We start from the raw sequence: 27,988 nt of genomic DNA, 5'->3' as shown, positions 1-27,988 counted from the left end.
AAAATTTGTATATGCAGTCAAAATTTTAATTGCATCGTGAGAGCATAATTGAATAATAACACAATAAAATATATATATATAAAAATCAAATTCTGTGTTTGTGTGTGTGTTCCCTATGGAAACGCATTTCCCACACTTCAATTATCACTAAATTTTGGCTATAGGTTCCTTCGATCAAGACGAAGGAAGGTTTTTCATATTTCAGAACTAAGAATTTTGAATAAAATTTTTTTTCAATTTCACGTACGCCACTGGGTGATGCGACAAATTTTGTATGTCAGCAAAAGTTACTCATACGCCATGTACGTACTTAAGTGCACAACTTTTGTTTGGTCATAGCATTCAATACACAAAGAGTTAAAGCGTTGAGTGATTTAAAAGTTTTTATTAAATTTAAGCATTCCATTGTAAAAATAGCTGTCTATATGAGATGATAGACAAAAATTGTGCAGCTAGAATATTTTGATTAAGTTATGAGATTTTGAGTATGAATTTTCTGTGACAAAATAAAATTTGAAAAATAAAGCAAAGAATGATAAATTAGAGGAATGAGGGATCTAAGAAAAAGAAGGAGAGAGGGTGTAAAAAAAAGAGGGAGAGATAACGAAATTATAAAGGGTAAGAATGAGAAAAATTGAGAGATACATTTTGAAGATCAATAAAATCTTATATACTGGTTGCTTGACTTTGAGTAACAGGAAGGAATGCGTTAAAATATACCTTCTTATTTAGATTAGTTTCCAACCAGAGCGACGCCGGGTACCCTGCTAGTATATACTAAAAATCAAATATCTCTAAGAGCATTTCTACCAGGCAAATGCTACTTGACAGGCAGATGCCCGATATCGATCTTATAACAGTGGGGGAAAGTGAAAAGAATTGGAAAAGTGAGTGCGGTACCTCCCATACAAATTTTTCTTTCCATATCACATATCTCCTGAACCAATTAAGTCACATTAGCCAAATGTGGCATAGCTGCCAATATTCTTAAAGCAAAAGTTTTAACGAAAATTGCAGAATATTGGAAAATGGGGCGTGGCACCTCCCATACAAACGCAAAATTCCGTATCACACATATACGAAACTACTGCAGCTACATCACTGTAATTTGGTGCCAATTCTTTTATTGATTATATCAAAATTAAAAATAAAAAGTGGTAAGCCTTACAAAAGGGAGTGTGCACCCACAGAACTCTAATATGGTATCTATTTACATCAATATATGTGTATAAATATGTATATACGCCACACGCATATTCTCCAACTTCTATTTTGTACGCACCGCCGTTTGGTAGATTTTGATGAAATATGTATCAATTGAAATTGTAGGAAATAGATTTCCTCAGTGCATAGGGGTTATTTTTGGTATTTAGTGGGCGTGGCGTCTGATATATATAATAACATATGAAAAATCAAATAACTCTTGCAGTATTAACACCAGGCAAATGATACTTTGGAGACAGATACCCAACAGAGATATTATGTCACTGGAGAAAAGTGGAACAAATTGGAAAAGTCGTTGTGGTACTTCCCATACAAATTTGTCTTTCCTATCACATACATCATAAACAAATAAAGTCACATTACTCAAACTTGGCATAGCTGCCAATATTCGTAAAGCAAAAATTTCAGCGAAAATTGGGGAATATTAGAAAAAAGGGGGCACCTCCCATACAAACTCAAAGATTTTCAACTTCATTTGGGTTTAGCCCATTTAGCCCTTGTTTAACTGGTTATTCGCCGATTTCACGAAATATCAACAAACAGCTACGTTCAAAGTTGGATTTTAGCTGCACAACGTTAGCCCCGTGTTGTACCAAAAAGTGAAATGGGAAACGTGTTGCGGCTGATCTCATATAAAGAGAAATTTGTATGTCCCATGACTATAAAAGCTTTAGTTTTGATAACACTTTTCTAATATATTGGATTAGTCGTATTTTCGATCCCGAGCGATATTATTATACATACACAGATATAATACACATACAATTGAATCAAATACAAATTTCGTCATAAAAATTGGTGTACTTACAGTTGACATGATGACTCCGAATTTTATTTTCGCAGGACTACTGCATATTAATAACCTCCTTTGCAGACATTAGAATGCGTTTTTAACTAGTTCAGTCGTCGTTGATTTGTGCAGTACAAATTCAAGTCGTACTCTTTGGTAATGAGATATTTTCTAAATTCACTGAATGTTTTAAATGGCCTTGCGTATATTTCTATAAAAAACAAAATTATTATTACCATTAACTCATAATCACAGAAGTAGTCGAAAAACTTTATAATTTTATGGAAGAAATATTCAAATGAAGATGTAACCGTCCAGCTATTCTTTCGTACACCCAACAATCTTGTTTTTGTCATTTGACGAAGCGTAAGTCATGAAAGTTGGTTAGAGTATAGAGGCAACACTTCTCTGTGCTCCTAAATGGAATGAGCGATATGAAACGCTCAGAGAATATGATGAACCCGAGTGCGCACTCAACGATGATGGAGTTAATAATCTCCCACCCGACTAATACGAAATGAATGGAATAACAATAACCAGATTAAGAAACAACAAGGGAGCAGGCGCTGATGGATTGCTTGAGGAGCTATTAGACTTAATACCAACTGTACACTAAAATGACTAGGAACGTTATTAATTGGAGACTACTCTCTTTGGGTATTAATCGCACGATTTTTCGCAGGGTTATTTAAGAATACAATTCCGCTGATTTTTGGTCCATTTATATAAAGGTAGTTCTAAAAATGTTTTTGATTTTCTTTTTATGCATTCAACACTTTCGATACAAAATCAAGCACATAAAAAGTTGGAATTTTTTAAGCGACCAATGTAAATATCCTTGTTTACACTTCTACGCATTTAAAAACTTCTTCCTCTTCGATTTAATTTGATTTTGACTCAATTTTCGTGGAAGCTTTTTTTTGCTCATTTCGTTTAGTATTTGTAACAAACAGCGCTAATTAAGAAAAAAGTTTGCGCTTGATTTTCACTGCGTTGCTTTTTATGATGCAAATAAAAGCTTTCCGAAAAAAAAAAAAAAAAGAAATAAGAACAAGTAAGGAAGGCTAAGTTCGGGTGTAACCGAACATTACATACTCAGTTGAGAGCTATGGAGACAAAATAAGGGAAAATAACCATGTAGGAAAATGAACCGAGGGTAACCCTGGAATGTGTTGTTTGTACGATATGGGTATCAAATGAAAGGTGTTAATGAATATTTTAAAAGGGCATTGGCCTTAGTTCTATAGGTTGACGCCTTTTCGAGATATCGCCCTAAAGGTGGACCAGGGGTGACTCTAGAATTTGTTTGTACGATATGGGTATCAAACGAAAGGTGTTAATGAGTATTTTAAAATGGAGTGGGCCGTAGTTTTATAGGTGGACGCCTTTTCGATATATCGCCATAAAGGTGGACCAGGGGTGACTCTAGAATTTGTTTGTACGATATGGGTATCAAATGAAAGGTGTTAATGAATATTTTAAAAGGGCGTTGGCCTTAGTTCTATAGGTTGACGCTTTTTCGAGATATCGCCATAAAGGTGGACCAGGGGTGACTCTAGAATTTGTTTGTACGATATGGGTATCAAATGAAAGGTGTTAATGAGTATTTTAAAATGGAGTGGGCCTTAGTTCTATAGGTGGACGCCTTTTCGGGATATCTTTATAAAGGTGGACCAGGGTTGACTCTAGAATGCGTTTGTACATTATGAGTATCAAACGAAAGGTGATAATGAGTATTTTAGAAGGGAGTGGGCCTTAGTTCTATGGGTGGACGCCTTTTCGATATATCGCCATAAAGGTGGACCAGGGGTGACTCTATAATGTGTTTGTACAATATGGGTGTCAAATTAAAGATATTAATAAGAATTTTAAAAGGGAGTTGTGGTAGTTGTATATGTGAAGGCGTTTTCGAGATTTCGACCAAAATGTGGACCAGGGTGACCCAGAACATCATCTGTCGGGTACCGCTAATTTATTTATATATGTCATACCACGAACAGTATTCCTGCCATGATTCCAAGGGCTTTCGATTTCGCCCTGCAGAAATTTTCATTTTCTTCTACTTAATGTGGTAGGTGTCACACTCATTTTACAAAGTTTTTTTCTAAAGTTATATTTTGCGTCAATAAACCAATGCAATTACCACGTTTCATCCCTTTTTTCGTATTTGGTATAGAATTATGGCATTTTTTTCATTTTTCGTAATTTTCGAAATCGAAAAAGGGGGCGTGGTAATAGTCGGATTTCGGCCATTTTTTATACTAATACAAAGTGTGTTCAGATAATTATGTGAACTTTAGTTAAGCTCAAGTTATCGTGTTAACGGCCGAGCGGAAGGACAGACGATCTACTGTGTATAAAAACTAGGCGTGGCTTCAACCGATTTCGCCCTTTTTCACAGAAAACAGTTATCGTCCTAGAATCTAAGCGCCTATCAAATTTCACAAGGATTCGTAAATATTTGTTCGACTTATGGCATTAAATGTATCCTAGACAAATCAATCAGGGCGGAGCCACGCCCATTTTGAAATTTTCTTTTGGTTTTGTATTTTGTTGCACCATATCATTACTGGAGTTGAATGTTGACATAATTTACTTATATACTGTAAAGATATTAAATTTTTTGTAAAAATTTCACTTAAAAAAACTTTTTTTTTAAAGTGGGCGTGGTCGTTCTCCTATTTTGCTAATTTTTATTAAGCATACATATAGTAATACAAGTAACGTTCCTGTCAAATTTCATCATGATATCTTCAACGACTGCCAAATTACAGCTTGCAAAACTTTTAAATTACCTTCTTTTAAAAGTGGGAGGTGCCACGCCCATTGTCCAAAATTTTACTTATTTTCTATTCTGCGTCGTAAGTTCAACCCACCTACCAAGTTTCATCGCTTTATCCGTCTTTGGTAATGAATTATCTCACTTTTTCGATTTTTCGAAATTTTCGATATCGAAAAAGTGGGCGTGGTTATAGTCCGATATCGTTCATTTTAAATAGCGATGATGATGAATGACAAGGAACCTACATACCAAATTTCGTCAAGATACCTAAAAATTTACTCAAGTTATCGTGTTAACGGACGGACGGACGGACGGACATGGCTCAATCAAATTTTTTTTCGATACTAATGATTTTGATATATATGGAAGTCTATATCTATCTCGATTCCTTTATACCTGTACAACCAACCGTTATCCAATCAAAGTTAATATACTCTGTGAGCTCTGCTCAACTGAGTATAAAAATAAATAGTACCAAATGCTTTCAATTCATTGAAGACTACCAAGTTGAAATAAATTGATTGTATATAGGACGTATGCATGCTGAATGCCATGGAGCCATGGAGTCTATCGATAACACAGTTATCCGCCATTCTCTATTGCTTTCTTAAGGTGCTGCTTCAGAAGGCTCGTCATTACTTTTCCTGCAGTGTTCAGCATAAATAGCGGCCGGGAGAGTTGTGGCCTCTTTTATCCTTCGGATTGAGTTAGTTGCCTTCTAGCGTGAGCAAATATTAAAATATTCGAAATTAATTAGCTGAGTTATTATATAAGTAAAGTATCTATATAAACTGAAACAGTTATATTTCTCATTTACGTCGCATATGCTGATTATTTATTTAAATCTTTGCATGCCTTAGAGTACCAGAAAAGTTTGCAAAATAAATAGATATAGACATAAGGAAGGACACAAGGCAACTAGCAGATAGTACCACAACTACAATAAAGGTGCAACACACTATATATGTATGTATATATACCAACTCCTAAGGCATCAGCGCATATCTAAGTTGCCACTATTAGCCCTCTGTGCTGTAAGGGTCATTACAGAGGCACTGAGCCATTTAAACACCCTATGCGCCCATTCAGAATCAAGAAAAAACGACAAACCCTCTTCTTAGTGCTTGACAGTTCGTTAGTCTATTTTGTAGGTGTGTTACTGTGTTTATCGGTGTGTGTGCATGTTTGCAATTCTCCCCTAATCAATGCGACACAATTTAATTTCTTAGCCCTCCACCCCGTAGCTACTATTATGTTTGCTTACTTTGCTTTAGGCAATTGTCGCGATGGTGGTGGCAGAGGTAGTGCTTTACTTGTTTTTGTTTGCGGAAATGTTTTCCAGCAGAAAATTTAATTGGTCGCCCTGATTGCAAAGCGTTTAATTACTATTTCAGCGGTGTGAACCTTTGGCTGCAAGCGTCTTCGCTTAATTTAAATATACAAATTTTTTTTTTCTAGATGTACTAAGTCTTTTCCTTGTTGCGTGCTGCGAAGGAAGTCCTTTGAATTATTGCTTAATTGTTGTTGGCCTTTGTGGCGCTAAATCTTGAGTTAATTGTTTCTTTGACTATCGCTCTTATAATTTAATTTTTTATAATTTTTGTTAATAGATTGATTAAATAAAAAAAGTGTTGACTGAAATTGGATGTGTAGACACACGAGTCTAGGTCAACAAAACTAATAAAGAGATTCGGTGTTTGTTATCGGTAACAGCCAATACGAACAAATTATTGTTTTATCATTGGCTTATTATCGATAGCGAATTCTTATCATCGCGTTATTGGTTTGTTAGCGTCGAGTCAACGGCTTCTAATTGGTTTCTTATCGGTTAGTTAAAGGACGGATTATAGATTTGTCATCGATACATTTCATAACAAACCGATAAGTAGTCGATAACACTCCGAAAAGAAATCGTTATCTTTTCGATATCAACTCAATAACTGCTAACCATTCGTTAGCTATTCGATAACAAATTTATAACTTTTCAATAACAAATCAATAACTTTGTGATAATATATCGATAGTTTCTGATAAATAATCGATAATTTTCTGATGGTAAATCTAAAAATTTTCGATAACATATTTGTAACTTTTTCAATAAATAATCGATCTGTTAAAAAATAGATTGATAACTTGTCGTTAGCAAATCGATTACTTTTTGACAACAAATCGATAGCCTTTCGAAAGCGAATCGATAATTTTTCGACAGCAATTCGATAATTAATCGAAATTTTTTTGACTACATATCGACAACTTTTTGATAAATAATTAATCGTTTTAAAAATAGATTGATAATTTTTCGGTGACAAATCGATTTTTTTTATAACAAAATGATAACCTCTTGATAACAAATCGATACATTTCCGATCTGAAGTCGTTGGTAAATCGAAAACCAGTCGATAACTCTGGGATAAAAAACAGATAACGCATCGCTAACTTTTCTTATTAAAAACAAATTTACTCGATCAGTTTTCGTTCCTCTAATTTGTGTTTCATTCGGTTCCGTTCTCGCCTTTACCTTTTCTTTATTTTACTGTAATTGCCTTGGTACCACCACGCCAGTTATACTAATTTCACACAGAAGGCTTATTGAATAATAAAGGCAATTTTCTACATTAAGACGCTTATTGAGCTCAATCTTCCCTACAAAATTCGAATCTATTATTATTTCATTAGTAGCTAATCGAATGCCTAATGAAGTCAAAAGCACAATGCAACTCTGTTGGCAGCGTTCCGCTTCCGTTTCCGTTTCTTAGTTTTCAAAGCAAATGTCATTGTCTGCATGGCGGAACGATACAAGGCGGCCGCATCGAACAGCTGATTAGCAGTACGATTTTGACATTTGTCCATCGAATTTACAAGTACATGGAATTTTTTTTGTTTGTAGGTATGTCACCATGCACCCACCTTGTATCGTTCCGCCATGATTGTCTGTCTCATCCTTCATACTAATCGAGCAGTTACTTCTGTGTGAAAGCAAAAAATTTACGATTTCATTAGCAGGTGAAATGAGATCATTAAGTTTCTGTGTGAAAACAGTATTAGCTCTGTGGCTACTCCGACGCTGATGCAACCGTCTTCTGGTTTAGTTAATAGAGCTCCAAATTTAATTGAATTAGCGTCCCACAGCCATTATAAGTAAAACGAGGTTTCATATTTATTTATTTATTATTTCATTCATTTGAACGAACTTCATGCTCCATAAATCAGCCTATATACCCGTCCTGAACAAGGAAAACGATCAACAAACTGCAAAAGTGTCACGGGCTAGGTCAAAATATTGAAAAAGATAAAAGTCTTCACTTCTTTGGCAGCTGTGGTTGGTAGATATCTCTACCTCGTTTGAAGAAATTTACTTAAACAATTTCATTTCGTTTGGTGCGCCGAATACTTTTACGCCGGGTAAGAAAGAGTTCTGGTATCAAGGCTTGAGCACTTCTTTGGCTGTAGGGTAGAAATCTGGATAAACCAAAAGCCGCAATATCAAAGCTTGCCTGAACTGAGTGTCGGGCACAGAAGCTTTGCGGTCGATAGTACTTTTAGTGGGTACAGAAAGCTAGACATTTTTCGATTTAGCTGCTAAAGAGCTTGAGGGCTCGTCTATAGAGTCAGACGCAAGACATATAGCTAGCTCGAACTGTATTTTCTATACTCTTTGACGACTAAATGCAAGTTCCGTAAGGGTCTCAAGCAAAATAAGTTTCATAGACCTTACAAATTCGCCTAAATCACAAGAGCACTACAATCCTAGCTCTTTCCATTTTTGTGACATATCATATAATCTCAACCAAAGGGAAACATCAAAGATTGCACAAATTTGTTGCATTCGCCTATTAAATAGTCCAAAAGGGAAACATAATTTATTATCATCAGCAAAAATCCGAAACTTTTTCTTCAGTGCCAACGACAAACAGATACCCAACTTAAGAACAAACTTCAGCCACTGACTGCAACAACAAACAGTAACAACAAAAAATAGTGAAAGTTGTTTCCGCAGAAGCAAAATATGTTTGCATGACTTTTGTAAAAAAAAAGACCTTTTGAGTTTCTTTTACTGTGAATCGAAAATTGAGAAAGTTTCTTAAAAAAATGTTCATGTTTATTTGCTTACCATTACCACATTTTTTTCTTTTTGTTCATAGTTTTCATTTTATTAAAATGTCTTTTGCCATCATTGCTGAATTTGCTGCGAGCGCAGTGTCGAAAGTAGAGCAGACAATATTTTGTTATTTCATAATTAGCTGCGTAAAAAGAGAGAGGAAAAATCAAATTGCAATTTTCTACGAAAGTTTTGGGGTACTAATGTGGGAAGTGGCGTTTTTTTTTTATTTTGAAATTTTCGCAGCTTTTTATTACAACGAGAATGACTACTTTAAAAGTTTAAACATATTTTTATTGCTAATAATGCGAAGTGGCTCCTTCAGCGCGAATTGGCAGGATAATTATTTAAAAATTATTGGCTAATGACAATGTGTATGGTAAAACGTATAGGGATAGAGAGAAGCAGATGGAGAGTCGAGCAAAGGAAGAGAGACGGATATGAAGGGGGGGGGGGGGGGGGGGGGGGGGGGCAGAAAGAAGGCGAGAATATAGGGAGAAGAACATAGAAGTAGAGAGAAGGCAAGAGGGAGAGTTGGATAGGTAGAGGTAGTGAGGTGGAATTAGAGGTAGAGGTAAAGGAAGAGGTAATTTATGTGGCAAAAAAGGTTTGAAGGATCAAGAAAATTGCGTTTGACCTTCATTTTAGTTCGGAATATAGCAGAATGGTACGAGCGGAAGCATGGCGAACTAAACTACCACCTCACGCAGATATTGAGTGGACACGGCGGTCTCAAGGAGTATCTATATAAGCGTAGAATAGAGGAGCTTCCTCTCTGTGCACAATGTACCACCAAATAGGAAAATGCAGAACACGTAACGGTTTATTGCCCTCGTTTTCACGGCGAAAGACTCTCTGTACACAGAGCTTTTGGAAAGGAGCCTTCTATTAGTTTCCCTAATGTGCAGAGACATATATTGTTCGACTACTGTTAGCAAAATTTCGCTTATGAGGATGACGCGATTGATGCATGCGGAAAATGAACGCAGAAAAATGCGCATGGGGACAAATTCGCCTTCCTTCACTTCGCTCAAACCTCTTTTGCTCTGCTCAATTTCTTCATCAGCTATGTCTACAGAAAATAAAAATGATCGGAATCCTTAACTACCTTTAGGAGACCATTACTTATAAAAAAAACTCCTGTCAAGGAAATTAAGGCTTTATAACATCAACAAAAATGCAGCCTCCTACTTTTATTTGCACCACCATAACTCATTTATACCAATTACCTGGCGCTTATGCCTTCCGTTTGTAATATTTCACAGCATTAATGTTGTTGTTGTTGCTGGTACGAAAACTAAATAAGGAAGGAAATGCCTCCACATTTTTCTTCATCAAAATTCGAATAAACAACAACAGCATTTAAAAAAAAAAAACAAGTAAGGAAGGCTAAGTTCGGGTGTAACCGAACATTACATACTCAGTTGAGAGCTATGGAGACAAAATAAGGGAAAATCACCATGTAGGAAAATGAACCTAGGGTAACCCTGGAATGTGTTGTTTGTACGATATGGGTATCAAATGAAAGGTGTTAATGAATATTTTAAAAGGGCGTGGGCCTTAGTTTTATAGGTGGACACCTTTTCGAGATATCGCCATAAAGGTGGACCAGGGGTGACTCTAGAATTTGTTTGTACGATATGGGTATCAAATGAAAGGTGTTAATGAGTATTTTAAAAGGGAGTGGGCCTGAGTGGGGTGACTCTAGAATGCGTTTATATAATATGGGTATCAAACGAAAGGTGTTAATGAGTATTTTAAAAGGGAGTGGGCCTTAGTTCTATAGGCGGACGGCTTTTCGAGATATCGCCATAAAGGTGGACCAGGGGTGACTCTAGAATTTGTTTGTACGATATGGGTATCAAATGAAAGGTGCTAATGAGTATTTTAAAAGGGAGTGGGCCTGAGTGGGGTGACTCTAGAATGCGTTTATATAATATGGGTATCAAACGAATGGTGTTAATGAGTATTTTAAAAGGGAGTGGGCCTTAGTTCTATGGGTGGACGCCTTTTCGAAATATCGATATAAAGATGGACCAGGGGTGACTCTAGAATTTGTTTGTACGATATGGGTATCAAATGAAAGGTGTTAATGAGTATTTTAAAAGGGAGTGGGCCTTAGTTTTATAGGTGGACGCCTTTTCGAGATATCGCCATAAAGGTGGACCAGGGTTGACTCTAGAATGCGTTTGTACATTATGAGTATCACACGAAAGGTGATAATGAGTATTTTAAAAGGGAGTGGACCTTAGTTCTACAGGTGGACGCCTTTTCGATATATCGCCATAAAGGTGGACCAGGGGTGACTCTATAATGTGTTTGTACAATATGGGTGTCAAATTAAAGGTATTAATAAGAATTTTAAAAGGGAGTTGTGGTAGTTGTATGTGTGAAGGCGTTTTCGAGATTTCGACCAAAATGTGGACCAGGGTGACCCAGAACATCATCTGTCGGGTACCGCTTATTTATTTATATATGTAATACCACAAACAGTATTCCTGCCATGATTCCAAGGGCTTTCGATTTCGCCCTGCAGGACTTTTTCATTTTCTTCTACTTAATAATGGTAGGTGTCACACCCATTTTACAAAGTTTTTTTCTAAAGTTATATTTTGCGTCAATAAACCAATGAAATTACCATGTTTCATCCCTTTTTTCGTATTTGGTATAGAATTATGGCATTTTTTTCATTTTTCGTAATTTTCGAAATCAAAAAAGTGGGCGTGGTCATAGTCGGATTTCGGCCATTTTTTATACCAATACAAAGTGTGTTCAGATAATTATGTGAACTGAGTTTAGTAAAGATATATCGATTTTTGCTCAAGTTATCGTGTTAAAGGCCGAGCGGAAGGACAGACGATCTACTGTGTATTAAAACTGGGCGTGGCTTCAACTGATTTCGCCCTTTTCACAGAAAACAGTTATCGTCCTAGAATCTAAGCGCCTATCAAATTTCACAAGGATTGGTAAATATTTGTTCGACTGATGGCATTAAATGTATCCTAGACAAATCAAATGAAAAAGGGCGAGCCACGCACATTTTGAAATTTTCTTTTGTTTTTGTATTTTGTTGCACCATATCATTACTGGAGTTGAATGTTGACATAATTTACTTATATACTGTAAAGATATTAAATTTTTTGTAAAAATTTCACTTTAAAAAAATTTTTTTTTTTAAGTGGGCGTGGTCGTTCTCCGATTTTGCTAATTTTTATAAAGCATACATATAGTAATACAAGTAAAGTTCCTGCCAAATTTCATCATGATATCTTTAACGACTGCCAAATTACAGCTTGCAAAATTTCTAAATTACCTTCTTTTAAAACTGGGCGGTGCCACGCCCATTGTCCAAAATTTTACTAATTTTCTATTCTGCGTCATAAGTTCAACCCACCTACCAAGTTTCATCGTTTTATCCGTCTTTGGTAATGAATTATCGCACTTTTTCGATTTTTCGAAATTTTCGATATCGAAAAAGTGGGCGTGGTTATAGTCCGATATCGTCCATTTTAAATAGCGATATGAGATGAGTGACAAGGAACCTACATACCAAATTTCGTCAAGATACCTAAAAATTTACTCAAGTTATCGTGTTAACGGACGGACGGACGGACGGACATGGCTCAATCAAATTTTTTTTCGATCCTGATTATTTTGATATATGGAAGTCTATATCTATCTCTATTCCTCTATACCTGTACAACCAACCGTTATCCAATCAAAGTTAATATACTCTGTGAGCTCTGCTCAACTGAGTATAAAAATTATAATATAAATTATAAAAAGAAATACGAAAAGTAAACGGCAGGAAGTACAAGAAGAAAACAAGAAAAAGAATGGAAATTGCGATTAATGAGAAAGAATTCGCATACAATACAAAAACAATATGGGCAAATCAGAGAAGATTGGTTAGCTGTGACGCTGATGGAAGCGTATTGCATTCATTCGTGAAGTCTTACATATGTACAGTAGGGAGCCGAAAAATAGCAGTGACAAATTTTATAAAATTTTGTCAAATCTTTGTTTTTTTTTTTTGATTTTATATTTTATGAAAAACTTCTATGAATTTTGTAACTGAAACTATGCAAAGCCATCTCAAAAACGTTTTTGAAAAAATTCGGAAATTCAAGAAAAATTTTCGAAAACTTTTTTTTTTTAACTGAAAATCTCTGATTTTTTTTAGTATACATCTGTGTAGCCCAACCAAGTTTGTTCCAAGATAGTACAAGTTAGAAAGCAGCAGGAGCTTTCTTTGCCTACACTCGACTCATGGCAGCCCCATATCTCCCAAAATGGTATACTGGACCTTGAATGCAGTTGTGAAGTGCTTTCTTAGTATGAAAGTCGAGGGCCATGCAAAGAACAGCATCTACTACTTTGTATTGGCATAACTGGTGCGATGAGAACGTCCCCGGTTGATGCACTTAGTACCTTAGTGGAAAAACCTGCCTATCCTATTCTAGTTGAGAAACCTGCTGCACAAATACTACAAAATGTTGAGCTAAATATGAGATCGGGAAAAAAATACAGAGCGTATTAAGGTTATAAGAAAGTTCATAGGAAATCCCATATTGCAATCACGTGATGCAACGGCCCCTACGCTCAAATTCTCACGTAACTTTAAGATACCCACTGTGGATAGAAACCTTTGGAAAATAGGGAATCCATATACTGACCCTGATTCAGAGGTCCGGTTCACGGATGGAGCGAAGTTTCATGACGAAAAACGGGGGGTGTTATCTATGGGTCGAACTTTAAGAAATCAATACCAATGGGATACCACCACACCATTTTTTCCAGCAGAAATCCATGCAATAAAAGTTTGCGGGATATGATGTCAGCGGCTCATCCTAGAGGGGTATCAAGCTTTATTGGGCAAACTTGCGTGCCTTGCAGTAATACACAGTTACTTCTAAAATAGTGAATGAAAACATCGGAGTTATTAATGCCCTGGGAGCCAAAAAAAAAAAGTTTTTTCTAGGATGGATTCCCGGCGTTCAGGGACACGACGGTAATGAACAGGCAATCTACCCAGCCAATCAGGGATCTTTAGCAGCATTCTATGGTTTAGAGCCCTTTTATGAACTCATAAAGGCACACACCAGGGAAAAAAAGCAGTTCAGCCTACACTGGATTGAATGCATAGGCTAAAGGACAGATCAAATTGATTATACTCCTAATAACAAGAGTCTTAGCCAAACTCATTAATCTTAGCAAAGAGAACCTACAAACTCTCACTGGGTGCCATAAAGCACACTGTAGCCTACGACAACACCTAAGTATGTGAAATCTATCCGAAACACAAGTCTGCCGCTTTTGTGGGTTGGAGAATGTAGCTACGGTTCACATTCTCGACGAATGCATCGCTCTGGCAAAACAGCGACTCACACATCTAGGTGACGATATTCTTAATCCCTTTGTGATATGGGGAAAAACCTGAGTAGTTACTTAAATACATTAAAAGCCTCCACATACAGTAATATGCTAAACACGCACAATAGATCTAAATAAAGATCGCTGTGCCTCGAGGCCTAAAAATTAAAATTATAAAGTACAAGTACAAATTACGGGTTATTTATGACAATTTTCTTTCGAGGGTGTTTCAGATCTTCTTCCATATCAAAAAAAGGTGCACACTTTGTATGGAAGAAAATCTTTAACTTGTTAGACTAAAATTTATTGAGCTAGAAACCTGCATACTCAAAAAGTTCAGAGAAATCCAAATAATATTTTTTAATACAAGTTAATAGCCTTGAATATTGTAAATTGTGAAATTTATTGAGCTAAAAGGCTTCAAGATGAATAAAACTTATTTTTTGTTTATATTCATTTATAATTTATTTGGTCGATATTTCAACTTCAATCTGAAGTCATCATCAGGACTGGGGACAAAACAAAACAATAATAATAATTAATTTAATATATACTTAAGTACATATTCAAAACAAAGTCACCACTTACACATATGGATACGTATGATCGACTGATTGGAGGAATCACAGAAAAAATAACAAATAAGGTGAAAATGCAAAGAGATTAAAAAATAAACGATTTGGAAAAATCCCGTAAGTATAAACAATTTTCATGAACCGCAAGTATAAACAAAAAATACAATAACAACATACATAACAACATGACTTAGTTTAACAATTATGTGTGTGTGCATGTTTCTCTGTTTGGATTGTTTTGCTGCTATCAAATGACCGCCTTATGATGTTGTTGTTTCAAAACCAAATTCCTGTAGGCTTGTCCACAATTTTCTGTGTCGATTTTAAAGTTCATTCTTTGTTCATTAGGGGTGTTCAAAATATGTAGCATTTCTAAAGTGAATCGTTTATTATAATGTTTTTTCATTCTCTAGAATGGCTACGTTTTCAAAGTCAGGGTAGTGTCCTGTGGCCTTGCAATGGGAAGGTAAAGCCGTCTTGTTGTCCGAATCATTATTCCTTAATTTTATATTGGACCTATGAGCGGAAATCCTTGTCTTGAGTTTGAGTTTTGTTGTCCCAACATATACTTTGTCGCTTACGTAGGACCCCGTCACCATTGCACGGAATTCTGTAAACAACATCAGATTTTCTCCTGACTTGGAATTTTGTCCTTCGTTTTGCTGAAAATGGTTTTCAACGTGTTATTGTACGTGAACGGCAACTGATACTTTTCTTTGTCGAACATATCGGATCTCCTAATCCTTTCCGATACTCCTGGAATATAAGCCATAGATTTGTATATTTTAGAGTCTTTATCCTTTTTCACCGGTTCTTTGGCGCTCGTTGATTGATGATTTAGGATTAACTTGTTGATCAAGTTCATAGGAAAATCATTATTTTCTAAAGTTTTCTTGATTGTCCCAATGTTCTTATTGTGAAGCATCTTGTCACTAATTGTCAGAACTCTTCTTATATAATTCTTCGCAGTGTTCAAGTTCAAGCAAGTTCTGCGTTGGTGTTTGGAATGATAATTTATCAGTCTTCCGGACGCCGTAGGTTTTTTATACCAATCCATGTATAATTTATTATTATTTCTAATTATAAGTGTGTCGAGGAAAGGAAGTCTATTATCATTTTCTACCTCCATAGTAAATCGAATTGTTTTATAATATTTGTTGAGCAATTGCATGATATCTAACTCCTCTGTTTTAGCGATTGCAAATTTGTCGTCTACATATTTTGTTAACAGACGTGGCTTGGTTGTTGATTCTTCCTCAAACTTAGTTAACAACTCCTCCAGAACTATATCCGCTATGACTGGGGAGGCTGGTGATACCATTGGCATACCTGATCGTTGCTCGTAGATTTTGCCATTATACTTAAAATAACGGTTTTCTTTCACACAAAATTTTTACTATATTAAGGAATAGCTCTTTTGTTAACAAAGTGTGCTATTTAATATCACCCCCACTTCGAAGAGATAATATCAATAGCTGCATCTACGGGAATACTGGGGAACAAGGACACCACGTCGAACGACACTAAACTCTCGTCATCGTATATATGTGTAAATTTAAAGCTAAAATTAATTTTTGAAAATTGTGGACAAGCCTACAGGAATTTGGTTTTGAAACAACAACATCATAAGGCGGTCATTTGATAGCAGCACAACAATCCAAACAGAGAAACATGCACACACACATAATTGTTAAACTAAGTCATGTTGTTATGTATGTTTTTATTGTATTTTTTGTTTATACTTGCGGTTCATGAAAATTGTTTATACTTACGGGATTTTTCCAAATCGTTTATTTTTTAATCTCTTTGCATTTTCACCTTATTTGTTATTTTTCTGTGATTCCTCCAATCAGTCGATCATACGTATCCATATGTGTAAGTGGTGACTTTGTTTTGAATATGTACTTAAGTATATATTAAATTAATTATTATTATTGTTTTGTTTTGTCCCCAGTCCTGATGATGACTTCAGATTGAAGTTGAAATATCGACCAAATAAATTATAAATGAATATAAACAAAAAATAAGTTTTATTCATCTTGAAGCCTTTTAGCTCAATAAATTTCACAATCCAAATAATATTTTCATAAAATTTTGTTGAATTTTCGAATTTTTTCACAAACGTTTTTAAGTGCCTTTTGCATAGTTTCAGTTACAAAATTCATAGAAATTTTTTCTTAAAATATCAAAAGTATAAAAAGTTGAATTGAAGTTGAGGAAATTTCATAAAAATTCACACTGCTATTTTTCTGTGCGCTACTGTACTAACATATATTTTACCTTCTTTCAGCGATTTATAGCATTACCAGCAAACTGTAGCAGTTATTGTTGCTATTGTTATATAAACCACTGGCCACATTGTCCATTTGGCTGCTGATGCCGTCATTATTATGTCAATTTAAGTTAACGAGATTTTTTTGCTTATCAAGCATAGGTGACAACATACAGGAGTTTAAAGATACAAAGAGGAGGAGAGCGCGAAAGTGTGGTTGTGAGAAAAAAGGACTTTACTGTGTTATCAAGTTTACTTTGCCAATGAAGTTGGTCTTTGTCATTTCCTTTTGCAGTTTTTCATTTTTGCGCGCGCATAAACAAAAACCACGGTTTGCATACAATATATTGCTGGAAATCACATTGGGAAAAGAGGAAGCGGAAGAAAAAAGTATTTTTTTTAACGACGTTATTTACATGAAATAAAATTTCCGCTCGTCAAGGCATTCTTTTTCACCTCATGCATTTGTTTGCACATCGTAATGCTTTATTATTATTTAAATTTTTTCTTTAAAATTTTACCTGCGCTGCTTACTTTTAAAACGAAACAATGGTTGAAATATTGTAATGCATCCAACTCAAGTCAGCTCACTGAATTCCTTGAGTAAAAGCGCACAACAACTGACAACTTCATATCGAAAATCAAGTCACGTGAAATGAACTTCAGTGAGCGAGCTTGCAGTCAAGCCAACTAAGTGAGCAGCGCATGCGCGCCTTAACAAATGAATATAACGTGACACGTAATCAGTGGTCCAGCAGCCTTGCTCTGAAAGTGTAATTTGTATGTATGTGTGTGTATATTTCTGTCAGCATATGGATTTCTTAGAGCTTCAGTTTACTATATCATAAGAGAAATGTGCAAATTGACATCTACAGTCAACTGCTTGCGCGCTTTGTGTGCTGCTTCCTTTTTGCTTATCAGCTCGTGCACACCATGGCGTATGAGTGATATTTTTCATTTACTCCAAATAATAGCGTTCAAAGAAGGTCAGTAAAGAAAAAATTTTACGAAATGATTGGACATTAAAATGAACGTGAACACTGTCTGCGTAGTTTAATAGAGAGTGTTAGACTCACTTTCTTCGGGTTAAAAGTTCAAAGCGCGTTTTTAATATGAAACATGACATTATTGCGAGTGTATCTTGGCTTCGAGAGCCAAGGAATGGAAGAGAATGATTGATTAGAAGTCAAACCGAAACCAAATATGAAGCCGGAAGCGATACTGGAGGGAGTTATTGATTGCAGTAGGTGTGTTATCGATTAGTCTAGGGGAAGTTTTGATTTGTTATCGAAGTGATATCGATGGCATAGTTTAGCAATGATTTACCGCTTTTTTATTGACGAATTTTGCTCGTTACGTTTTTAGCGGAAAAATATCGATATATTATAAGAAAGTTATCGATATATACTATAAAATTTATTGATTTGTTATCGAAAATAGCAGATTTGTTATCAAAAAGTTGTTTTTTTTTGTTATCAAAAAAGTTTTGTTATCAAAAATTTATCGATATGTTATCAAAAATGTGTCAAAGTTTTCAAAAATGTATCGATTATATTATCAAAATCGTATCGATATGTTATCAAAAATGTGTTGGTATGTTATCAAAAGTTTATCGATATTTTGTCAAAAATGTATCGATATGTTGTCGACAGTTTATCGATTTTTTATCAATCTATCATCGAAAAATTATCGATATGTTACCAAAAATGCAGCGACATGTTTTCGATTTTTTTTTCGGAGTGTTATCGATTTGTTAACGTAAAGTTTTTGGTTTGTTAGGAAAAATTTATCGATTTGATATCGAAAAGTAATCGTTTTTTATCAGAGTTCCCGGTGTGGTGTTATCGATTTGTTATCGACGACTCATCGGTTTGCCTAATAACATTAGTTTTCTAGACGTACATACACATACACATAAAATTTCTTGGTACTCACGACTTTTTATGCGGCTCTACGTTCTTTGATACATGGGCCACATGGATGGAGGTCTAAGCAAATTTTGCTTCATGGGAACAGCATTTTTAAATAGAGCTAAGCATATTTCATTTAAACCAATACTATTTGATATGTGGTTCATCTTAGAAATTTTTGCAGGTGGTCCTTTCATTGAGAATACGATATCCCTTTTCAAAAATGTCTAAGATCTCCATCTGTATAACCCACACCAAATATTATTGGGTCCATGTTCGCAACATTTTAAGTTCCTTACGGTGCTGTTGGGGATACCTTCTGCCTCTTTCGAAATCGAAATTTTATGGGGTTAAGTTCAGTAAAACTTTTCTATCGATTCGAGTTTCGAATTCTGGACATTTAGGGACTGTAACCGGTTGATACTATCTGGCAACCATTCCTCGATCATTTCAATGCTTTTTGAGCATCATTTCGGGATCATTTTGGGATAGTTTATAGACCACATTCGGATTGCTGTCGGTTCTATTTCAGTTTACTTCGGGAATATTTCATTTCGTGGTTGTTTTCAGGATGGTTTCGGAATTGCTTTCTGATCATTTTATGGTCTACCATTTGATAAAGTCGGGACTATTGTCGGAATAATTTGTGAAGCATTACAGGTTATTTCGGGATCATAACGGTTTTGTCTTCCAGATATCTTTAACAATATTTATAGGCTGTAATGGCCCAAAAAATATTGGGATATTTTTGGATAGTTTTGGTATTCGCTTCTAATCATCTAACGGTTGTTGTGATATTTATGTATTAGTTTCGAGATCGTAAAGGTACTATCCCTAGAGTCGGATATTTTTTCGTGATATATTCTATACTATTGCTGGGCCACTTGGAAACTGCCTTCGGCTAATTTCGGCACTGTCATCGGAGCACCTTCGGACGCATTAAAGGTTTATTTCGGGATAATTTTCGCATCATTTCCGGATGATTTGGGGATCAATTAGTGATAATTGCGGGAAGAATTTCTAGATCTTTCGGGACTATTTCCGTATTATTTCAGGGCATTCATATCTTTTCGGAATGTGATTTTGTGATTGCGCGTCTAATGTAGAGTCATATCAAAACTGATTTCGAGATAATTTCAGAAACATTTTGAGTTATGTGTCTTATGGAGCTTTTCGGCCGTTGGTTTTAAAGCAAAAAACAAGGTTTTTTCTTTTTTCTTCTACATGTTTCGGTGCTATTTTGCACCTTCCTCAGGAAGTCTGTTTATTGGACAAAAACATAAAATAATTAATAAACATGACCGACACAAATTATAGCATTTTCTACTAAACACTTACATTAATTGTATTTTAAAATTTTTCACTTAAAACATATTAATTTAATGAACTATTTATTTTATTTATTTTCCTTGATCGCCGTGGCGTAAGCACGTCAATTTTAAGGACGATGTGGACAATATTAGTTGTGCTTACGCCACGGCGACCAAGGAAAATAAATAAAATAAATAGTTCATTAAATTAATATGTTTTAAGTGAACAATTTTAAAATACAATTAATGTAAGTGTTTAGTAGAAAATGCTATAATTTGTGTCGGTCATGTTTATTAATTATTTTATGTTTTTGTCCAATAAACAGACTTCCTGAGGAAGGTGCAAAATAGCACCGAAACATGTAGAAGAAAAAAGAAAAAACCTTGTTTTTTGCTTTAAAACCAACGGCCGAAAAGCTCCATAAGACACAAAAGTGAACAACTTATTGGCCCAATAAATAAAAACAGACATTTTGAGTTATCTTGGGACTATATTAAAATCATTTCAGCCTATTATAAGGCCATCATTGCGGGATGATTTGGGGAGCAACTAGTGACTATTGCGGGACTAACGTCGAGTCATATCCAAACTATTTTCGGGATTAATTGAAACACATTTCGAAATATATTGGGACTATCTTCGAATTAGCATATCTTCTGAAAATATTTTCGGGATTGCTGGATTATTGCGGAACTATAATCGAGTCATATCGAAATTACTTTCGGAATCATTTGGGAAACAGTTTTAAATATATCGACACTACCTCCGAATCGTATCCGAATACGTCCGAGTTATTTTATTGCATTCTCCGGACGTCATTTCGAGATACGATTTCGGGGTTGTGGGACTATTATAGAGTTATATCAATTTATACTATTTTTTGCGTTAATTTGAGAAACATTTCGAGGTATTTTTGGGCTATCTTGAAATCATTTCAGCACATTCTCCGGACCTAATTTAGGGCTGATTTCAGGATCAATCAGTGACTGTAACGGGACTTTCATTAAGTGATATCGAATGTTTTTTTTCTGGATCATTTGAGAAACATTGCAACACATCCTCTGGAAATCATTTCGGGACACCATTTGGGTGTTGCGCAAATATCGAGTCATATCGAAATTATTTGGGAAACACTTGTAAATTTATCGGCAATATCTCCGAATCGTATCATGACATTCTCCAGACAATATTTCGGGATGATTTAGGGAAAAAAATATTGAAAGTTTTTATTGGATCATTTGAGAAACATGGCGATATATTGTGGGACTATATACGAGTCAATTCAGCACATTCGTCTTACAATTTTCGGGAAATTTTTGGACTATTCAACTCAGGACTATTTCCGTATTGTTTTTGGGTTTATTTTATGGATCCACTTGGGGCTATTACGGGATATTTTCAGAACTATAGATCTATGTATCATTTTGGAACTATTTCATGATTATTTTGAGTTTGTTCGTGTTAAAATTGTGTGCCGATTTCGGGTTCGGTTTAGGGCTCTTTCTACATTACATAGAATATTTTCTTTGAAATTGTTACAACCCTGGTCAAGAAATATTTAATTTGTTATCTGGTTCAAATATGAGTAAAAGCTAATTTTGAAAACGTGGGAAATATACAACCTAATAATATTTTATTTTTCTATTGAGCAAAATTTATGTGTTTCATTTTATTTCGATCGAAAGTTACAATATCCCAAATGCTAACACAAATAAGAAGTTTGGCCTTAAATCTATTGGAATCAAGAACTCTCCTACCACTTTCATTTTTACGTTACATATTTACCCTTCAGCTACCTATTTGAAAAATTGCCACACTTCAAATATGGCTATCACGGTACTATAAATTCTGGGCCAGCAGTGGGTTTATTTACATTTAAGTATGATAACTTTGCACGAGTGGTTACGCTTAATTCAAATCTTTTTACCTTCCTTTACTTTGCAATTTTTTTTATTGCCTTCATATTTCCTATTAAATTTGTGGTAATTGTCTAGGTGATATTTTATTTACTTTAACTTATCCTTTGTTGGGTTATGCTTGGATACTTTTCGGGCAATTTCTTTTTTATATCATTCATTTTTCAATCTTATGGGAATTTTCCGTTTTCAAGCCTTTTTTACTTCATTTCTGGTCTTTTTCTCTTTGCGCGCTAATGGCTATTGAAATTAGGTCTATTAATTTTGTTAGCACTTGTATAAAGGTGCTCTGAATATTTATTTATATATACACCCACTGATATACTTTTTTCAAAAATCTTTTTTCAATAACCAGAAATTGTCAGACGTATACCATGTAGAGCAGCGAAATGCTGTTCTTGTTGTTGTAGCGATAAGGACACTCCCCGAAAGCCCTGGAGAGGATGCAGATCCGGTACGTTTCGGTAACAAACACCATTAAGGTACTAACCCGGCCATCTCGGGGACGATTTATGTGACCACATTAATAATTCTAGGTCATACCGCCCTCCCACCCCTTAGATCCATACGGAACTTGGGGCCGCCAGAGCCTCGGCTGTTAAAGAACCAGCATTCGCCACTGATAGGTGAGGTTGACAATTGAGTTGGAGAAGCTATATATTGCGCTGGCAATCCCTTGAAAGGGTTGCGCTACACAACCCTATGAATCAATTTGGTATTTTAGTCGCCACTTACGACAGGCATACTAGAGATATACGCCGCCGATAAACGCCGCCGCCGCCGCTGATTTTTACGGTTTTTGCACGCCGCCGCCAAATTCAAAAAATCGGCGGCGGCGGCGGCGTCCGGCGCGTTAATATATTTTCTACTCGTTTAAGACTGTTTAAGCTATTTATTCTTCATGTCGAAATTTTGTCGGATGTGGTCGAAAGGGTATCAACGGATGCGCATCACTGTCAGTTATAAGAAACTAATTGCGAAATTTAACTCTTTCTAACTGTTCAAAAGTTATTTAAAAAAAATTTGCGCTTTCGATGTCAGCTTAACACGGACTTTGCATCACCAAGTTATTAAAACTAGACACTAAAAGAAAATACGGCGGCCGCTATGGTGTGATGGTAGCGTGCTCCGCCTACCACACCGAAGATCCTGGGTTCACGCCCCGGGAAAAGCAACATCAAAAACTTTAGAAATAAGTTTTTTCAATTAGAAGAAAATTTGTCTAAGCGGGGTCGCCCCTCGGCAGTGTTTGGCAAGCGCTCCAGGTGTATTTCTGCGATGAAAAGCTCTCAGTGAAAACTCATCTGCCTTGCAGATGCCGTTCGGAGTCGGCATAAAACAAGTAGGTCCCATCCCGCCAATTTGTAGGTAAAAGAAATAGGAGCACGACGTAAATTGGAAGAGAAGCTCGGCCTTAGATCTCTTCGGAGGTTACCGCGTCTTACATTTATTTATTTTTTTTTTTTTTATATTTTTTAAAAGAAAAGCTATATAATAAATTTATATGAACACTTTGCATTTTTTTTTTTTTTTTTTTTCAAAAAATTAATAATTAGCAATGAAGCGATTGGCTGGAAGCATAAGCGAAATCAGTGATGCAAAATCCTTTAGTAGGTTCTAGGGGCATAAACACTCCTTTGAAATGATCCTTAACTCATACTTAAGTTGAGGATATATGTACGAATGAGAAGAGTTTGAAAAATCCCTGGGCTTACATTCAAACATCTGTTGTTTATTTGCGAAGCTATACAATAGAGACTGAAATGTAAATTTTGATTTTCACACTTCACCCTTCAACACCCAAGTCTCCCGGTTTGACATTTCCTAAAGTTGACGGCCCTATGCAAAATTAGTCCCCTGGATTGAGTCTCATAGATTGTAGCCTCTCAACCAAGTTTAAATATCACCTACACGTTACGGCTCCTTTTGCAAATGTAAATACGTGGGCACATATGTTTACCAGGTGAGGCTTTGTCCTTCGCAAGAACCCTCAAAGTGGTGAAGCAAAATCTTTCCCAAGACAGTCGATCAAATTACCATGTGCTGCTACCCTAACGTAGTGGACAGTCGAACAAGTCTGAAAACTGAAGCTACGTGTTCATCCATAATGGGGCCGGAAAACAGCAGTTTACATCTTTCAACTTAAAATCGGTCGACTTTCATTCTAAAATATCGTTTTGATTTAACGAATGAATGAATTAATGAAATCAATGTTGTGAACACAAACGTCTGCAAACTTTGGTCTACATTTTAAAAATTTTATCCAGGGTCCTTGTAAAATTTTAATTATGTAGATGCGCATTACGCAATGACATCCACTTAGACTGCTTATGATTTCGAGGGGGGCAGCCTTGGCCGAATAGTCACTCCCTATCGTTTCGAGGTGTTTCTCTGGTGTAGCTCGGCAGCATAGCGGGTAAAAACATCCGTTAGAAAGTCTTCGGAGTTACACCTACAGCTTCTAGGAAAGTGACGTCAACAAAGGTATGAGTTCGAAGTCGCAGTCCTATAGCTTCTGTGCTGGCATATGGTCTGAGGGTCAGGAGGCGTAGTAGCGACTGGTGGTCAGGATTGCTACTGTTCGCATATCGGGAATTGTAGCTCTTAAAAACAGCCGAAAAAACTGGAACAACCCTGTGCCGCGAGAGTCATGAGTATTAATAGATCTCGCCTTTGTGAGTGACCGCCAAGGAGCCGCAAATGGTTTAAAGAAATTGTGTTCGCGACGATTATTAAAAGTTACCCCCAGGTGAAACTACGCTTTGCACGAGATATACAGACAAACGTGTGACCATTTTATGTATCTCTATTTCTTTTCAGCAGACGCAGCAGTACCAATTGAAAAGACCGGGGTTAGGTTCGAAGCCTCTCTGGAGTAAGTGAACGAGGGACAATCCCTCCGCAAGGAGCTACTCCTGAAAATTTTTGAACGATCTACAAGATTTTGAGGCAAAACCCCCCAATCTTTCCGAAATGGCCAAAACGTTGATTTCCTTAAATACATACAAACAAAACCTTTCCTAAATATTATTTTTTTTTAAATATAAAAATCAAGCTTTTTAAAGTAAGAACACTGGCGTACACCGCCGCGCCGCCTACGCCGACGCCGCCGATGAAGTGATCGGCGTAAACCTCTAAGGAATACCTGCCGCGGATATATTCTAAGCCCCCTAACCCGCTGGGGTGGCAATTTTTACCATTTTAAATTCTTCTATTTTTATTTCCGATATTTTAAGAGTAAGCTGGTATGAGTTTTGTAACTGAGGCTATCCAAACCAATCTAAAAGTCCTTTTGGAAGCATTCGTATGTTCGAGAAAAATTCGAACATATGATTAAGTGTTTTCAGAATTTTTTTTTTTTTTTGAGTATCCAATTTTGTAGCTTAATCAATTTTAGCCTAACAAGTTATAGGTTTAGTTAAACTCTTTCTGCCATACTAAAAATGGATAATATGGCAGAAAATATAAAACCAAACACTATTCGGGAAAAAAAATTTCAAAACTCAATACGAATTTTGTGAGATCTTTAACTTGTAGTCTGCAGGACTAAAATGGTTAGAGCTACAAAACTGCATACACAAAAAAATTCAGAAAACTCCAAGAAAGAAGTTCTAAAGAAAGTTCGAGAGAACTTTGGTGAATTTTCGAATTTTTTCGATAACTATTTTGGGACTGTTTTGCACAGTTGCAGTTACAAAAATCACAAAATTTTTTTCGTAAAATAACGCAAATAAAAGCAAGAAATATTTAAGAGCGATTTTCACTGGCATTTTTCTACACAAATTTCTTTGAAAATAGCGCAAATAAAAGCAAGAAATATTTAAGAGCGATTTTCACTGGCATTTTTCTACACAAATTTCTTTGAAAACTTGCTCAAATTTTATTTCATATATTCCAATTAGTTTTTAACGTTTTAAGAAATTTATTGTTCTCAAGTTGAAAACTAATGATCTTTTTCGAGGTCTCGAGCTGATGTCTAACCTCAATTTTCACATGTTCTAAAGTCTTTCAGAAACGTTCAATTATCAAGTTAATATTTAACCTCATTTTACGAAAATCCTCCGATCTTTGAGAAATTTATAATTATAAAGTTCATCTTTAATATCATTTTGTAATTGTTCGCCTACTTTTGGTAAAGTTGCAGTTCTCATGATGGGTTCTAGCCTCACTTTTGAGAAATTTATTGTTCTCAAATTGATATCTTATCCCAATTCCAACTGTTCCCACCTTTGAGAAATTTTTGTTCTCAAGTTTATATCCAATGATTACTTTCGATTATTTTCCAGGCTTTGGGAACATTATAGTTCTCAAGCTGGTTTTTAGCTTCATTTTCCAAATGTTCTACAGTCTTTCAGAAATGTTCTATTCTCAAGTTGATATTTAACAACATTCCCCTACCTTTGAGAAATGTATAGTTCTTAAATTGATATTTAACATCGTTTGTTAATTATTTGACAACTTGCGAGAAAGTTGCAGTTCTCATGTTGATATTTAGCTTAACTTTTTAATTAATCCTCACCTTTGAAAAATTGATTGTTCTCAATTTGATATCTAACCGCGTTTTCCAATTTTTCTCTAACCTTTGAAAAAATTATAGTTCTCAAGTTGATAGCTAGACTAGTTTTTCAATTATTCTCTCATTTTCCAATTGTTCCCTAACCTTTGAGAAAATTATAGTTCCTACGCTGACATCTCACCTAGTTTTTCTATTATTCTCTCACTTTTAAAAAATTTTTAGATCGTGAGTTGGCATCTAACTTTATATACCTATAATATTATACAATCGGTTGTATGGGGTGTATTTTATATATATGACCGATAGTGACGAGTATTCAGAAAAAAATGTATGCCATATAGTACATAAGAGTCTGCTTAAATTTTCAGCGTGCAATTGTTAGGTTAGGTTGAACTGGCCGGTCAATAAAGACCTCACATAGACTGAATGTGCCCAAAGTGTTACCAAAGTTTGTTTGACGACCAAACGGAAGAACCCCAATCACGTACCAAGACTTATGTTATAGCTTAATGGCTGCCTCGATGTCTAGCAACTCTGCCGCCACTTGCAACTGTTAAAACGAGAAAAAATTATCTGAGCAATCGGTTGTATGGGAGATAAAGTGAATGGTGGTTCGTTCCGATCGATTCCGGCGAATGATTTATCAGCCATCAATTTATACCCGCTCAGCGAATTTCGGCGTGACATCACTTTGGGAGACTAGTTTCCCTTAAAACAAAAGCAGACGTGCGGACTGGCTTATCATTCCAGCTAGGCGTTCTTATAATTTCGGTATACTTATTGGCTGGCCAATAGGTTTATATGACACTTAAGTTGAGCATGGTATGTTGTTGTTGTTTAATTAACTATAAAAACACACCCCAAAGGTTTTGATGGTCCTTTGCCGGTTATAGATCTGATGCGTTCCAATAGCAAGCACCATTAAGTTCCTAACCCGACCATATCGGGAACGATTTATGTAACCTAATTAAAACCTCTAGGCCCTCCCCCATCCCCTAGTTTCATGAGGAACTTGGGACGGCAGAGCCCCGCCTATTAAATATGTACAAACACATTCGAAAGATAATCGGATCCATATTTTGGATCTCAGCGCCTGGATATTTTAAATGTACCCTGGCCAATATGTTAGACCTTAGCTGATACAAAGTTTCACTTAATCCTATGCAATGTTTTCTGAGTAATGCAAACACAAACATTCAGACAGAAATACTAAAAACTGT

The 27,988-nt window shown here is 35.7% G+C and overlaps 1 protein-coding gene across 1 annotated transcript in view; it reads right to left on the bottom strand.

Moving 5' to 3' along the window:
* Positions 1-2,037: 2,037 nt before the first annotated feature.
* l(3)76BDm (trafficking protein particle complex subunit 8 homolog l(3)76BDm) overlaps positions 2,038-27,988 on the bottom strand; it is a 195,198-nt gene continuing 169,247 nt past the window's right edge. The window contains exon 19 of the transcript XR_010953904.1: positions 2,038-2,225. The gene's annotated coding sequence lies outside the window, so the exon portion shown is untranslated. The remainder of the gene's footprint in view (positions 2,226-27,988) is intronic.

Source organism: Eurosta solidaginis, chromosome 5 (assembly GCF_040869045.1).
Source record: "Eurosta solidaginis isolate ZX-2024a chromosome 5, ASM4086904v1, whole genome shotgun sequence".
Taxonomy (NCBI): Eukaryota; Metazoa; Arthropoda; class Insecta; order Diptera; family Tephritidae; genus Eurosta; species Eurosta solidaginis.
This window is presented reverse-complemented; position numbering and strand designations above follow the sequence as displayed.